The sequence below is a fragment of the Agelaius phoeniceus genome, chromosome 3 (genome assembly GCF_051311805.1).
Source record: "Agelaius phoeniceus isolate bAgePho1 chromosome 3, bAgePho1.hap1, whole genome shotgun sequence".
In the NCBI taxonomy this organism is placed as follows: Eukaryota; Metazoa; Chordata; class Aves; order Passeriformes; family Icteridae; genus Agelaius; species Agelaius phoeniceus.
In genome coordinates, this window is record NC_135267.1 from 42,807,799 (window position 1) to 42,823,499 (window position 15,701).

Genomic DNA, 15,701 nt, shown 5'->3' on the forward strand with positions numbered 1-15,701 from the left:
GTTGGTAAATGACTGTCTGAAACAGTCTGTTTCTTCACTATAGATTTAAAGGAAAATATTACAGCAAGAGAAAAAGAAGGTGAAATTGATTTCATTTAACAACAACCTTCCAGTCTCGCCTCACGTCTCACTCAAATAACCTTTGTAACTAATTATAGTGGAGCTTGAAAATAAAGCACTTCCAGGCTAAAGGATTTTTTAAGTCATCAAAATTATCCAGTGCTCAGTATAGCCAAAATCCTATATGCTATTATGTTTTTGTGCCAGTGAGGCTGCCTGCAAGTTAGCATCTATAGAGCTGTGAGAGGAGCAAAAGGCAAACGTTGGTATCATCAAACAATATATTGATGTCCAAAGACATCATGGTAGGCTGAGAAATCAATATTTTCTAAGTGTTTTCTTTTTTGAATTTGTATTAAATTTGGAGTGATTGTAATAATTGGTGATTTTCCTCCTTTTTCAGGTCTGGCAACATATCCAGACAGTCAACTTCATGCACCATCCTGCCATATTACACTTTTTATTTCCTTTCTGCTCCTTAAAAATTCGGAAGTATGCATTAACATTTGTAGACTATCATGTATGATGCAGATTTAAACTAAAACAGCCTTATCTATCTCCCTCTGCATTTGTCTTAGTTTGGATGACTTTTTTAATACTTTGGAGTCAAGATTTAAAAACTGTTTATATTAAAGGGACCTGTCATTCATAAAAAAAAGGATCTTGGATTCCTTTCTCTGCTAATTCCCAGATAAACTGTGTCTTGCACCTCTATGCCTGAGCCTCTGTTTCTGTCTGTACTTCCTTTACTCTAAATATAACAACCCAAATATACTTTTTTTAAATTCTTTTTTTTTTTTTGTAAACTTTCAGGATACCAAATGCTCCATGCACATTGCTGTAGGGAAAATATTGTTTCTTATGTTTAGTGACCTTCACCATATAGTACAAGGTCTATCTGTTTACTTGGGATTTCTTCAAATCAATAGCTCCCTACTGCAGACCATGCACCATTAGTGATTCATGAAGCACTTGCTGGAGGTCCATAGAGAGCTGCCTAGCAAAGAACAGGATCCTCTGCATTTCCATCTGCTATCTTACATTAAAACCAGCTAATATTATATTAGAAAGCTTCTGAATGCCACTCCAAATTTAATACAAATTCAGAGAAGGCAATTGCTGCTGTTACACAAGGCCAGTATCTAGTTGTGAAATATTCCATGTGTGACTTAGTAGGGACTGAAAGAAGGAGTCAGGGAGTTGAAATGTGACCCACACCCCAGAACAGTTTAAGAACAGTTGAACACTTGCTCTTCACAACTTCTCTGCCTCAGCTATAATCCTCTGATAGGTCTGTACAGAATATCCTTTGGAGTCAAATCAGTTTTATAATTTCTAAACTCTGATGGCTTTAATTTGCTGCAAATCTTTCCAGAGATTATGATACTTTGTACAGCATACCTATAAATAAGTTCTATGACAGCCTCATTAATCAGGCTACATTTTAAAAGCATTAGCCTTTTTCCCCTCTGTTGAATCCACAGCTCATCTTTCCCCAATTATAATTAGTGTTCATTAGAAGCAGTACTTTTTTTGCAAACTAGAGAATTACACTGGGCCTGATGCAGACTTCCTTCATCCTCCAGCTGATGAACCCCAATATTGGAGAAGTGTTTGAAAACTTGGCTCCACATTAGCAAATTATAAATGGACTATTTTAAGCAGGGTAAGCCTAAAAAGATCAGTTACAGTACTGTAAAACTTGGTATTTTTAACTTCAAGATGCCTGGGTTCTGAGAATGGAGCATTAATTGGGCCACCTTATTCATCTTGAGGAAAGTAGGTGACACAAACAAAAAGATCAAATGCCAGCCCCCTGAAAAAAAACAAACATGGAAAATTGGTCAGCACATAGAAACCTTGCTCTTCCTATTAATGAAAGAACATTTTAAAAATACTGATTTTTTTTTTTTTATAGTGGTAGAAATGTCCCCACTTTGGACAAGAAGGAAACTTTGTAATTTGGATTTTGGATACAGTGAGGTAGAGATACCAGAAATAAATCTACTAGAGAAAAATATGATTCCTAGAACTTCTAGACTCCTTGCCAAATGTTCTGATCAGTAGGGTAGTGTGTGCATTAGCAAGAGTTATCTCATGGAAACATTTACAAGTTAGTTATGAAAGTCCAAGTCTATGGTTTGGGAAAATATTTGGTTTATCATCAACTTGAGTTTAAAGCATGGATTCAACAACAAAATTTAGAAAAAAATCAGTTATTTCAGTGCATATGAAGGAGGGAAATGGTACAGGATAGGAGCTTGAGAAGATTAATATACCTTGCACCACTATTGTGAAAAACATTATGTTGCATTGAACTTCTTCCTAAATTCATGCCTTTATTTCTCTCTTCATCCAGTGGAGGACAGATGTTGTCACAGACTGATTCATGAGGGATGTCCTTGGATGAAGTGACCTGCCTGCAGAGGTACTTGACTCCATCAGTAGCAAAGAGACTTTAGTTAAATAAGAAGGCGGTTTATTTCTAGATATTATATGTGAGAAGAATCCAGTCACAGATTTGAAAACATTAGGATACTTTAGAGGAGAATCTACCTGAATGAACTTTCACATCAGATTAGTTTCTCACTTCCCACCAAAACATCAAGGCACATGCAGAAGAAGTACATGATCAGGGAAATCAGATACTTTTAGAAGTCAGAAAGAAGACAAGTGGATATTTTCAGGACCCTAGTTTTAAACCTGAGTAAGTCAAATTTATTTATACTTTTTAAATATTATACATTTTCTTTATCTGCCCAATGGTACCAATGTCACAAAGAGAGGAATTTCTTAAATGTCTCTGAGTATATCCAGGTCTTGAATTTTTTTGTGCTAATAATGTGAGATAGAAGTAGCAAAAATTTTAGATACAAATCTTTGTCTGGTAAATATTGTGAAGGAAAGGAGAAAGTTGCAGGTTCTCAGTGGAAATAGAGCACAGAGTGTGTCACAAAACACTGTCAGTGTATCAGTGACAAGAATTTCTAAAAAACCAGTGAAGGATACTGAAAGACATTTCCCACCAATACTATAACTGGAAATGAAGTTAAGGTAGCTTTCACACCCATCTTCCCTTCCTTTTATATCTAAACATATCCACAGCTATAACACACTTCTCTTTAGCTAAAAAATGACCAATCTTGACAATACATTCTGATGTCCAGTCCCACTATGTCTTCACTTAACCCAAAGTCTGTAGTCTCCTGTCAGGTTCATGCTCCACTGGAATCTATTTCATACTTGTCAGGGAAAGCAAATAGTACTTGTATCCCTCTTCTTCTTCTTGACTGGCAGGGGAAATAATGAGCAGGATGCTAGAACTCAGGTGTGATGAAGACCAGTGGCTACAACTGAAAAGAAAACTGTGAAACGTGCTCATCTGGAAATTTGGCTTATAGGTGTCCCTTTTCCCACCCCATCACACCAAGTTGTGAAAAGGTTAGGTGATACTGTGAGAAACAATCAAACAAGAAGATTAAAACTACTCTCTCTAAAGAGAAGGATTTTGTATGTCTTTAACAGAACTTCTTAATATAAAGTGGTGAAGTTATTTGCAGGTCTGTGGCAAGGATTCCTACTCCCCCAGAAGGACAACTCTGTGAAAATGGCACTCTGCTGTGAAGAGGACAAGGCTGTTGCAAAAAGGACTGATAAATCATATTTAAGAGATGAAGGAACTGAAAGCTAAACAGAGCTAGAAAGGGTCAGAAAGGAAAGGATTACAATGAAGGTCTGAAGGGTCTTCCTGTTTTGTCAGCTTCTCTTTTCAGTGTTAAATTTGGTGGCAATGAAAATAGGAAATTGTTTTAGTTGGTTTTATTTGAGGTTAAAATTGCAAGGTGACTTTGTCTTTTGTATGAGATGTGAGAAAATTCATGTGATGTGTTGCAGTTTTTGATGACTGAGAATGTTTGATCAAAGGAAGGGATGGCAAGGGGAGAGGGGAATTTTCAAGGTCAACTTTAGAAACTTTAAAAATTAAATATTTTGAAACCAGTCCCAGAATTTTTATGATTGTATTCTGTACAGTTTTATTATGGATTATAATTTGTCCATGGAAGTTTTGCTGATGCGTGTGCTTGTCCATTGCTGTAAATCATAGTATAGGCATAAAGGGGTTAATGATGACCTTACACTGTGCTCACTTTAGCTAGAAACCCTCTGTTCTTGCCCACCCTTCAGTCAGGATGTGGGCAAAGTGAATTGTAAGATGTTGTACTTAGCACCCAGCTAAGTGTACATTGTTCTGTGCTCTGCCATGCCATGTGAGCATACCATGTGTCCACAGGGGATAAACAAGCTGTCATTGCAACACTTGAAAGTTAATAATCCTTTTTTCTCATTAAAGCTCTTCAGCTCAGAGACAATACCGATTGGAGCAGGGTTATGCTGCTGCTGAGTTCCAGAAAATTGTTGTCTCCATTACTTTGGATGACCTTCCTTTACCTTGCTTTGACTTACCCTGCTTGAACAACTGGGAGATGACCTTCCTTCAAACATCTTCGTGTGAGTGCCAGAGGATGGCAACAGCCTTCTAAAATTCACTGGGGAAAACAGTGGAGAAGATTTTCAAACTGCAGCATCGAGCAGCAGGTGCTGGGCTTTTACAAGCCCCAGTGAAATGTGCAGCTGAGCAAACTCTGGAAGAACAAAGCCAGTCTGACATGGTTTTATAAAGTGGAAGCTCCCATGCACATTGCAGGTGTTGAAATAAAAAACAGGATCTCTCCAACAAAATATGAAAATGTCCTTTTAAAGGAGGAGGGAGTCACTTCCTGGCAAATACCAGAAAAATTACATGCTAGAATGGCCAGATTTTCTCTAATGACTATAGAAAAATACCCCTACAGGATTGCTTGAGTAACTATCATCGGTGACGATGTCTTTACTGTTGATTTCAGTAGTGAGCAGATTGAGATTAAATCACCTACCTTTAGCAGTCTGCAGGCACTATAATTCCATTACAGTTAATAGCCACACAGCTACATCTGAGACAACCCCAAAGAATTTAAGGCATCCACACCAGACTAACACATATGAGAAGGGAATTAGAGGAAACATCCTCTTCTAGAACTCGTGACAGATGAAGATAGGTAGGGTCTTCTAGGTCCTAGGTGTTTAAGCTATTGCATTCTACCTCTCAGAATGCATTTAGACTCTTCCTTGTGGACTTGAATTTATATGTCAGTAGTCTAAGCAGGATCCTATCCATAAAGCTGGATGAGATGAAATCCATACAACAGATCTGAAGACCTATGTCAGTTCTCAAATGTGATATGTGCTCCTCACAAGAACAACAGTATTTTTGCTGTATGAATTTCTGCTTCTCTATGGAAAGATGTGGAACTACTGGAGAGAGTCCAACAAGGGCCATGAAGACAACTAATGGGCCTGGAGCATTCACTCAAATGAGGAAAGGATGAAAGAGGTGGGTTTTTTTATTCTAGAGAAGGGAAATTATTTTAAAGCTACAACCTCTCCCACTAACTAAATTGCTATTGTAGTGTATTGGGTTTGTGTGGCCAGGTTTTGGGAGTGGGGGTGGTTGCAGGGGTGGTTTCTGTGAGCACCTGCCACAAACTTACCCCTTGTCCTCCAGAGGTAACGCCAGCTGGTTCCAAATTGGACCCATTTCTGGCCAAGGCTGGGCCAATCAGCCTGTGATAACATATTTAAGGCAAAAAAGTTATTGTACTGCTCTAATTGTGCTCAGAGGAGAGGAGTGAAAATGTGTGAGAGGAACAACCGTGCAGACACCAAGGTCAGTGGAGAAGCAGGAACAGGAGCTAAAGCAGAGATTCCCCTGCAGCCCATGGTGCAGCCCATAGTGAAGCAGCTGTGCCCCTTCAGCCTATGGAGCTCCTTGTGGGAGCAGAGATCCACCTTCATTCCGTGGAGGGCCCCACCCTGGAGCAGGTGGATGCCCAGAGGAGGCTGTGACCCCATTGGCAGGGACCTGTGGAGAGAGGAGCCCATGTTGGAGCAGATTTCCTGTCAGGACTTGTGACCCTGTGGGGGATCCACCCTGGAGCACGTGGTTCTGGAAGGACTGCGCCCTGCAGAAAGGAACCCATGCTGGAGCAGCTCAGAAAGAACTGTAGGCCATGAGAAGAACATCACTGGAGAGTTCATGGAGAGCTGCCTTTGTGGGAGGGACTCCATGCTGGAGCAGAGGAAGGTCTCTTTTCCCTGAGCAGCAGTAGGAACCATGTGTGATGAACTGACCCTAACCCCCATTCCCTGTCTCCCTGCATCTCTGGGGAAACAGGTGGAGCCGGGAAAGAGGAAGGGGTGAGAGAGGGTTGTTTTTAATATTTACTTCTCATTATCCTGCTCTTATTTTGATTGGTAATAAATTCAATTGATTTTCTTAAGTCAAATGTGTTCTGCCCAGTAGGGTAATTGGTGGATTATCTCTCTTCCCATCCTTATCTCAACCCATGAACCCTCCATAACATTTTCTGCCTCCTGCTTATTTGCAGAGGGGAGTGACAGAGAGGCTTTGGTGGGTACCTGGCATCCAGACAGAGACAATACAGTGCAAATACCACATTTTTCACAGGGCATTTTTAAATCCTATCCATTATAAAATACAGATTAACTTGTACAAGTGTGTCTGTCTCATAGTTTTTCAAGATAAAATCTCCCTGAGGAAGAAAAAATGCGGAACATTTCTACAGTAATCAAGGCAATTGGCAAATCAATTATACCACAGGCATCTTTCCTCCCATCTAGGACAGTTTGTTTCATTTTTACACCGTAAATGTGCAATCTAAACCAACAAATATATTTGAGCTAAAAAAAGAGAAAGCTTTTGACCAAAATTCAGGAATGTCCTGAACACCAGATTGCTTGTGCTGCCACAGTTGTAGATGCTATCATCAAATTATATAATCTCAATGCATTGAGATAGTTTGGATCATGTTTTGCTCCACAGATAGGACAGTATAGCCTAACATTTGTCCAAATTGCCTTGTAGCTACAAATTCAGATTTTATTTTTTCCATTTGCCCATTTGTTCTGGATAAATTGAAGCCAAAGATCCTTCCTTCTTAACATTTTCTGTATCAAATTCAATTTGTAGAGCTGTGTCATAATGGACCGACCATAAATGGTACAAATCTGCCAGTAATTGGCAAGCAAATGCTGTCTGGATTTGATTATGTTTATTTTTATAGAGCTCGGGTCTTGCAAAGTCAGACATTTTGCATATGAGTGTTAAGGGCATGCAATTACCTGCAGGACTGTGGACTAGTAATTGACATGTGTTACCTGACTGACTCCTGAATTTACTAAGCAAAGGTGTGCTTAGAGTCAGTTCAAGTCAATACAGGCAAATCTTCATTTTGCTGCTCTCAGGACAAAGACCAGGGACTGTCATGTTCATGCCATGGCAGCAGATGAAGCAAAAGTGGTGGAAGGAAGAAATGGGGAAGAATATTTCAGAATCAGTTTTGCTGGTTCCGCTGCCTCCACAGGGAAGGTAGAACTGTGACTTAGCCTTGAGGAGCCATCTATGTGATTTTAAACATATAATTTCTCACAACATCTACCTCCTCTCACAGCTCTGAACTTTCTCCAGTGCTGGTAATGATAAAAAGTAACCTAGCTTAGGAATTTAGTAAAGCAGGCATTAGGGATTTTTTCACTTGTCTTTTCTCCTATCTGTTAGGGAATTGCCCACCTTGCTCATGTGTGATTTAACTCTCTTTATGTGTCCAAGAACCACACACACAAAACATCCTGTGCTTCCCATGGCCAGATAAATTTAAAAAGCACAAATGTCCTACAGCCAAAGAAAATAATATCTGTGTTTTCAAAGCAAAGAACTATGTGGACAGAGAAAGAAGTTAGGAAGCTTGCTAATAGCAAGCTTCCCAGGAATTAGTAATGGGTAATGAAATATCCAACCCAACGTGCATAAGCAAGTGCTTGTCTACCTAAATTACTTTATGATTCAGATATTGACTGTTGGGTTTGTATAAACATATGTATTCATATATTTTAACATAGAACTCCTAAATGATTTTAGTAGGGGACACTGTAGAGAACTTATTTATTGGCAGAGTGCCTCTGTGACTGAGCAGGCTGTGGGAGGCTTAAGTGTGTTCTGGTTAATGTAGTCTGATTTCTATTTTAATGGACTGAATAACTAGAGCAGGCACTTATGCTAAATGGCCCGACTGAGAACTCAGCAGCCATTTGAGGTAAGAGACTGTTCAAGATAAAAGTAATAATCTGTAAGAGTTTAAATCTATTGTTCTAAAAGAGGATAAAATGTGTACCAAAGTATACCAAAGCTCAAGAGAACAGGTTCTGTATCTGACCTGGATGGTGATTTGCTGTGTGATTTTGCACAAATTTGGGGAATATTCCTGGGCAATGATTTAAATGTCCATAAACCATATTAATTTATTTTCCACTTGGGAAACCATGGAAAGATATTCTGGAGCTTAACTAATGTTCCCAAGGTGCTTTAAAATTGCTGGATGTCCACTATTCAGTAAATATAACATTTAGAGAGTTAAGTTTAATCTATCTGAAATAATTCAGGAGGATTTCCACTGAAGCCCACTGAGTTGTAATGGTGTAATGGCAGCATGAGTAAGATCACTTTTTAGTCCTTCATTAGGAAGAAAAAACCTACCTCTCCCCAGCTTTCTGTGTTGGGTCGCTGTTAATGCCACTGTGCTGGGTTGGGACATAACCTCACATGTTAACACTGTTTTGTATCCTCTTTACAGAGTCTGCACAATGTCCCCACGAGAGGCTGTAGCTGTTTGCAAAGTCATGAAGAAATTTAACCAATGATGGTATGTCTGAATCTATGGGTTAAACTATGGGTTAAAACCATGTAGGACATCACAAAAAAGGAGAAAAATTCCAATAATTTTATCAAGGTAATACTATATTTTAAAACAAATACTTTAGTCTCTTCATATTTAAAAAATTCAGGATGGAGGAAGAGTAAGAGAAACAAACCTGACTTACAGAAAATGGCATTAAGCTCTTTTTCCATTTCTTCGCATTTTAAATATTTTTCTCCAAGGCTGTTAGATTTCAGTTTCTAACTCACTGAATCTGAGGAGAAGTTATTTAAAAAAAATTAATATAGCATTTCAGTCAAAAATTTTTATGAAAGTCCATACAGGGTATCATGGAACTTTTAAAAGATAAACATTTTTGAAAAAGCTTGAATGGAGTTTCGAGTTTTCCTTGATTTTTCTTCATGGAGTTTATCTGCTTCTTACAGGCAGAAACTAAAACTGACTAAAGGAATAAAGTGAAAAGATGATGTGTGAAGTAGTTTATTTTCCTGTTCATTTGGGAGCAAAAAGGGAGGATTGGCTTTGAACATAGTTCCCAAGAAATTGAATTTCTCCTTATGGTGTGCAGTGAGTGAAGAGCCTTGCTGTGCGTGTAACCCAGGCACCTAGATATGGTGGCACTTCAGCTACAATGTCAGGGGGAAATGCATTCCCAATAAATTCATTGAAGAAAAGCAATGGGATGATGTAAAGAATGTGTGATTAAATTTTGGGTGCCTACAAGGGCAGACAGTATTGGAGAGCAGGTGGATTCACTGCTAGAACATCAGTGAGGGTCTAGGTTTGTAAGATCAACTTAATAAGTTTATTTAAACTGAGTTCCTACCTTTCTACTTTTATTTCTTTCTCCTCTATATGTCAAAATTAAAAATAAAAGTAAAAATAGGCATCTGTTGTTTTAAATGTCTACATCAGGCTTGGACTTCTACAGGCTGATTGATTTTGTCAAAGCTACTACAGCTCTTATTCAGTAAAATATTCTTTGAGTCTAAGTTAAATCCAAGTGCTATACACTCTGCTTTCCTGAAAAGAACACAACTACCTTTCAAACCAAGAAGTTAAATGTAAATTCCAGACAATTTAAGCCCCCCAAAAAGAATTAAATGTGTGAGAACATTTCTGCCTATTTCTCAGTAATCATGAAAAATTAAATTATTTCAGAAAGTATCTGAACCAGCATACTTTGGGGATAAATGCTTTTGTCATAAGACACAAAAGAACAATTATAGCCTTTTGCTTAAGCATAGAGAGTATTCCTAGTAGTCCCCATCCTCTCCTGCCCCCAAAGTCCTTACTATTCTCTAAAGGTTTGGGGTTTGCGTCTTGAACTTTTTCTGGGCTCTCAACTCAATGTTTTCTGACATACATATTTTCAGGTCTTTTTTATTCTCCTTCCATTCACTGAAGAGCTTTGTAGCTGTACCAAGATGTCTTAAAGTGTGTTGGGTATTAGTAACAGTACTGCTTATCTTTTTTATCTTTCTTGGTGCCTGCACAGAGGGTTGATGTAACCTTACTTCCAGCGCAATCAATGGACAGAGAGAGATGCAGCATCAGGATGTGGTGAAAGCACAAGCATCCCATGTCCTTCTCCATGGAGTGCATACTCCTAGTGATGGAAACTGAAGAAAAAAAAAGGTACATTTTTTGTTTCTATCATTTGAAATATGACAGTTTTATGTACATTGGGCTCAAAGAACAGTCTGCAAGGGGTAGGCCAGCTTCCATATCACTGGTTTCAAAAGTTCTTTATTCACAGCAAATTTTTTTCTTTGAACCAGCTGTTCAAGTGATGGAGCATGGACAATACCTTCTGTTGTTTTCCCATTTGTTTACATCCTGCCAATTTCACATATAACAAAAATGTCATCAACAGCAGTGTTTTGTCCTTATCATAGGGAAAAGACAAGCCTGTACAGAATTTATTTCTGTCTCTGGAAATAGACAGGAGCCTGAGGCAGCATCTATACCAGTAAATTGAATAGTGAGGGCAACACTATTTTGACCCTGAGGCTGACTGACACCATCTAGTCCCATCTATCCTACTAAACTCTTATCTTCCAAAACTATGAGGTTGTGTCTCAGCTCTCTAATGGGGGTTGCCCTTGCTTATTTCTGACCCCCTGAACACGCCGGGGAACTCCATGAGATAGTGCTAACCCAGACCTGGACAGAAGCATGCCAAGGGTTGGTTAATAAGTTAAAAGTATGGATGACTGAACCTCCTGGTGTCTGAGCCCCGGTGCTGTTTCATTCACTCACATAAACCTGCCTTGATGCTCTTCTGCGAATTTTAGATGTTGCTGTCTGTTGCCTCTGTATCTCACTATTGAGCTGAAGTTCAGCAGCCAAGGGTTTGGAGGTGGGGAGGCTAGGAGATGGCTGCAAGGCAGATATTAACTACTATTTCAGAAAATTACTGGGATAACACAGGGCACACAAAGATGCAAATAAGGGCCCTATATTCTCCCTTTAGCATATATCAATGTTTGGCTTGGCAGTTCTATTACAGAATTTAATTTTCAACATAGAAGAAAGAAAAATGAAGGGAAAGAACATTGTCATTACATTGCAAGAGTTCTACTGTCATTACATTTCAAAGGTTCCATATTGTCAGAGTTGCATACCTCCTTGATGTTTCTTGTGGGCAGCTCCTCCAGGCACTGACTCTTCCTTGTCCTCACAGCAGCCAACAGACTCCAGTTCCCTCAGCCAACCAATTCACTCTTTTATAACACTCTTCTGATTGGCTACAGGTGTGGCCTGTTAACATCAGGCCTGCTCCTAATCCTTAATAATTAACCCAGCTGCAACTCTTTAGGGGGTAAGATTACTTTCTATACTACCTTTATTTACTTATATTCTATCCCCCTACAACTCCCCCTTTTACTTTTAATTATGGAGTTGCAGCATTTCTAGAAGGACATGTTCAAATAAATTAACATTATGACACATTCATATATTTCATTCAGAACTAATAGATATAAAAATGTTCAGACAACATATTATAGTACAAATATATATATATTTCTGAGTGTTTGTTCAGTTTTGCAGCTTCTCAGTTTACAAAGTACTTATCTTCAAAGTCTTTTATACTCATATTTAACAAACATTAATAGCTGCAATTGATATATTTCACCAATCAATAAACACATTTTACCAAATAATAGAACTATTTTTTTTTCCAGTTCTTACAGTTGCTTTAGCAAATTCTCTCCTTCCTCTTTCAGTTTTGTTGTTTTTCCTCTTTCAGTTCTCTACCTAAATCACTATGGGATCACATTGCTTCATGTTTGAATCTTCTTTCCTGAGTCACCACAGGAATATGTTGGTTGATACTTAAGCTCTTTTTCCAAATCACTGCAGGGTCATATAGTTTAGTTTTTGAATCCTTTTTCTCCCAAATCCAGGGGGTCATGTAGTCGAGTCCTTTTTCCCAAATCCACGGGGTCATATAGCTTAGTATTTTCCCAAATCCATGGGATCATATAGTTTAGTATTTGAGTCCTTTTTCCGAACCACATCGGGGTCACCATTTTTTATCATTATATTGCAAAAGTTCCAGATTGCTAGAGTTTTGTACCTCCTTGAGGTTTCACATAGGCAGCTCCTCTAAACACTAACTCTTCCTTCTCACAGCAGCCAACTGACTCCAGTTCCCCTCAGCCAACCAATCCACTCTTTTATAACACTCTTCTTACTAGCTGCAGATGTGGCCTGTTAAAATCAGGCCTGCTCCTAATCTTTAATAATTAACCCAGCTGCAACTCTTTAGGCAGTAAGATTACTTTCTATACTACCTTTATTTACTTATATTCTATCCCCCTACAAAAGAACATCCCAAGACTCTTAAAATGTACAGTATGTTTCTATAAAAATGTGCAAAATTATTTTCTCTTTAGGTTAATTATTCCTGAATAAACTAGTGCTTTTTCATGTGCAAGAAGAGCTTTATGTTATAGATTGGATTCTACTTGCATGACTCACAGATCAGATTGGGTTGGAAATGGCTGACCTTAAAGGTCATCCTGTTCCAGGCCCACTGCCACGGGAAGGGATTTCACTAGAGCAAGTTGCTCAGGGTGTCATCCTGAGCTGGCCTTGAACAATTCCAGGAGTGGTACATCCACGACTTTGGGCAATCTGTGCCAGGGCCTCACCACCCTCACAGTAAAGGCTTTCCTTCATATCCGTGTCTCAAACTACTCTCTATCAGCTTGTTGCCATTGCCCCTTGCCTGTCAATACTGGAAAAAGTCCCTTTCCAGCTCTCTTATACCCCCTTTAGGTGCTATAAAGTTTCTCTGGGGCCTTCTCCAGCCTGAGCAACCCCAGCTCTCAGCCTGTCTCCATAGAAGAGGTGCTCCAGCCCCCTGATCACCTTGGTTTCCTCTGGTCTCACCCCAACAGGTCTATGTCCCCCTCCTGCTGGGGGTCCCAGAGATGGATGTAGTATTCCACGTGGAGTCTCACAAGGGCAGAGGGGCAGAATCACCTCCCTCAATCTGCTTTTGATGCAGCTCAGGACACTGTTGGCTTCTCAGGCTGCAAACACCCATTACCAGGCATGTTCAGCTTCTCATCAACCAACATCCCCAAGCTGTTTTCTCCAGGTCTGATCTCAATCCATTTGCTGCCCAGCCTGTATTTGTGACTGGGACTGGCAAAGAATTGGCAAAGAATACTACAGCAGCACTTTGTAAGGAGAGATGCTTCTTTTTTTTTTTTTTAACAGACTTCATAGGTATCCATTGTGACCATGAAACCATTTGGAAAAAACAGCTAAAAAGGAAGAAATACATCAATGTTTTATAATGCTCTATTCAATGACAATATATGATTTGTACTTGATCATAGCCTTGAATTTCTATTTGAAGCATGGGTATGAAAAGCAGAATGAAAAGCACTGGAAAGCTGTAGATAATTTTGGTCCAATTCTATGGTAGAAATTTTAATTTCTGAAGCTAAATTGAAAATAGGAGATAAGCATATAGTTGGCTTTATTTCTTCTATTTAAAAACTGTAAAAAAACCCTCTATCTAAATGTTAGAAAGCAAATGAGACTGTTCAGCTATTAGAATTTAAAATCTCAGTGAAAGGTTGAAAGAGAGAGTAGCAATATGCATTGAGCCTTCATGTGTGGATTGTTCAGGGGAGTCATGTTTCCACTTAACTGGCTTAGAAGAACATGAAAAGCAACCAGTATTTAATTTTTAAAAAATGAAGAATTCACTTCTTTCATGTTTGACTTCCTTTGGTCTCATGCTGTTACTTGTATGTAGACTTACCTACATACAAGAGACCTAAAACGTCTCTTGAATGGACCAATAGTGCTAGATCCTATTAAAGAATTGAGATAGAAATGCCATCTCTGATAATATGCAATAAAGTATTTTTGTGCTGCTACTGAATGTCAGTGAGACACCCTCAAATAACTCCAAAGCCAGGAAAAGGACTGGCTTGAGACAAAGAGTGCTGCTAATGAGCAGGGCTTGTTCCCTAAGGTGCAGCCTCCCTCTAGCACCACTTCCATTCCTCATTCTGGAGCCTCCCAAGAAAGCTGAACTCTGCTGTGGGCACACCAGTTCCATGCAGGGCTTTGTGCACTTCCATTCCTCATTCTGGAGCCTCTCAAGAAAGCTGCTCTCTCTGCTGTGGGACTCTCCCAGTCCATGCAGGGCTTTGGGCACCAGGCTCCACACAACTGCCTGGAACACCAGAGCTGTGCTGTGAGCTTGAGTTAGACTGTTCCTCCAGGGCTGGAGCTGAGGAAGGTACGAGACAGCAGATGGTTTCTAAACAAACAAACACACACAAGCACCCAGAAAACAGATGGGAGAGCCCAAGCAGGGTGAGCATTACTGAGATGACGTGGAGCAGTCTAGAGCAGCAGCTTTTCTGTGCATGTTCATAGGCTGGGTAACTAAGGCACCACAGAAGAGAACAGTGAGAAGGAAGTTACTGCTTTTTTGGGGGGATTTGGTAAGAACTACTGCACTAAGCCTGCTAAGCTGGAAAACAGTGGAAATTCTTTTTATCAGTAATGTTTGAAACTGATCTCCAGGTGAATAGAAATGAATTGTTACTATTCCAAGACTGAACTGAAAAGGAATACACTGTGATCCATTCTTTCTTGTTTTTCATTCAGTTCTACCACCCCTCAACTGAGTAACTCCATGGCCATATAACTTTCGAGAAGATAAGAGTTTTGCTTATGAAGAACAAAATGAACATCTCAGTTCAAAATCCAGTCTAGATTTAGAAATGCAAATCTTCACCTCCTATTTTTTTTTATTTTCTTACACAAAGTAATGTGGAGATTGCCTACCTGTGCACTGAATGATGGCGCTATGGAACAAAAAACAGGGCAGATCTGGATTGCCCACTTTCCTATGGGTGCTTCTTCTTTTTTAGCCCATCTCCATGAATTTGCAAATGCAAATGTGATTTAATAAAGGACAGTGGGTGTCTGTACTGTGTAGATGTGTGAAGCTGAGAGAGATGCTGGTGGAGGGTGGAGAATTCTAATCAAACTACTCACACCTTGCCCTCCTTGACATGCAATACCACTTTAAACAGCAGTGCTCTAATAGAGAAAAGAGCTACTGTACTTACCCACTCAATAATTTGCATAATTTTGAAGAGCTGAAAATGTCACTGCTGTTTTATGATAATTGTGGGGAAATGATTAGCTATAGCATTTATGCATTCCAGGAAAAAAAAAAAAGAAAGTATTTTACTATTCTCTCTTTAATATTAATAAGGATTAATAAAAAGAAAAATAAAATCACCTTGGAGGACAAACATTATG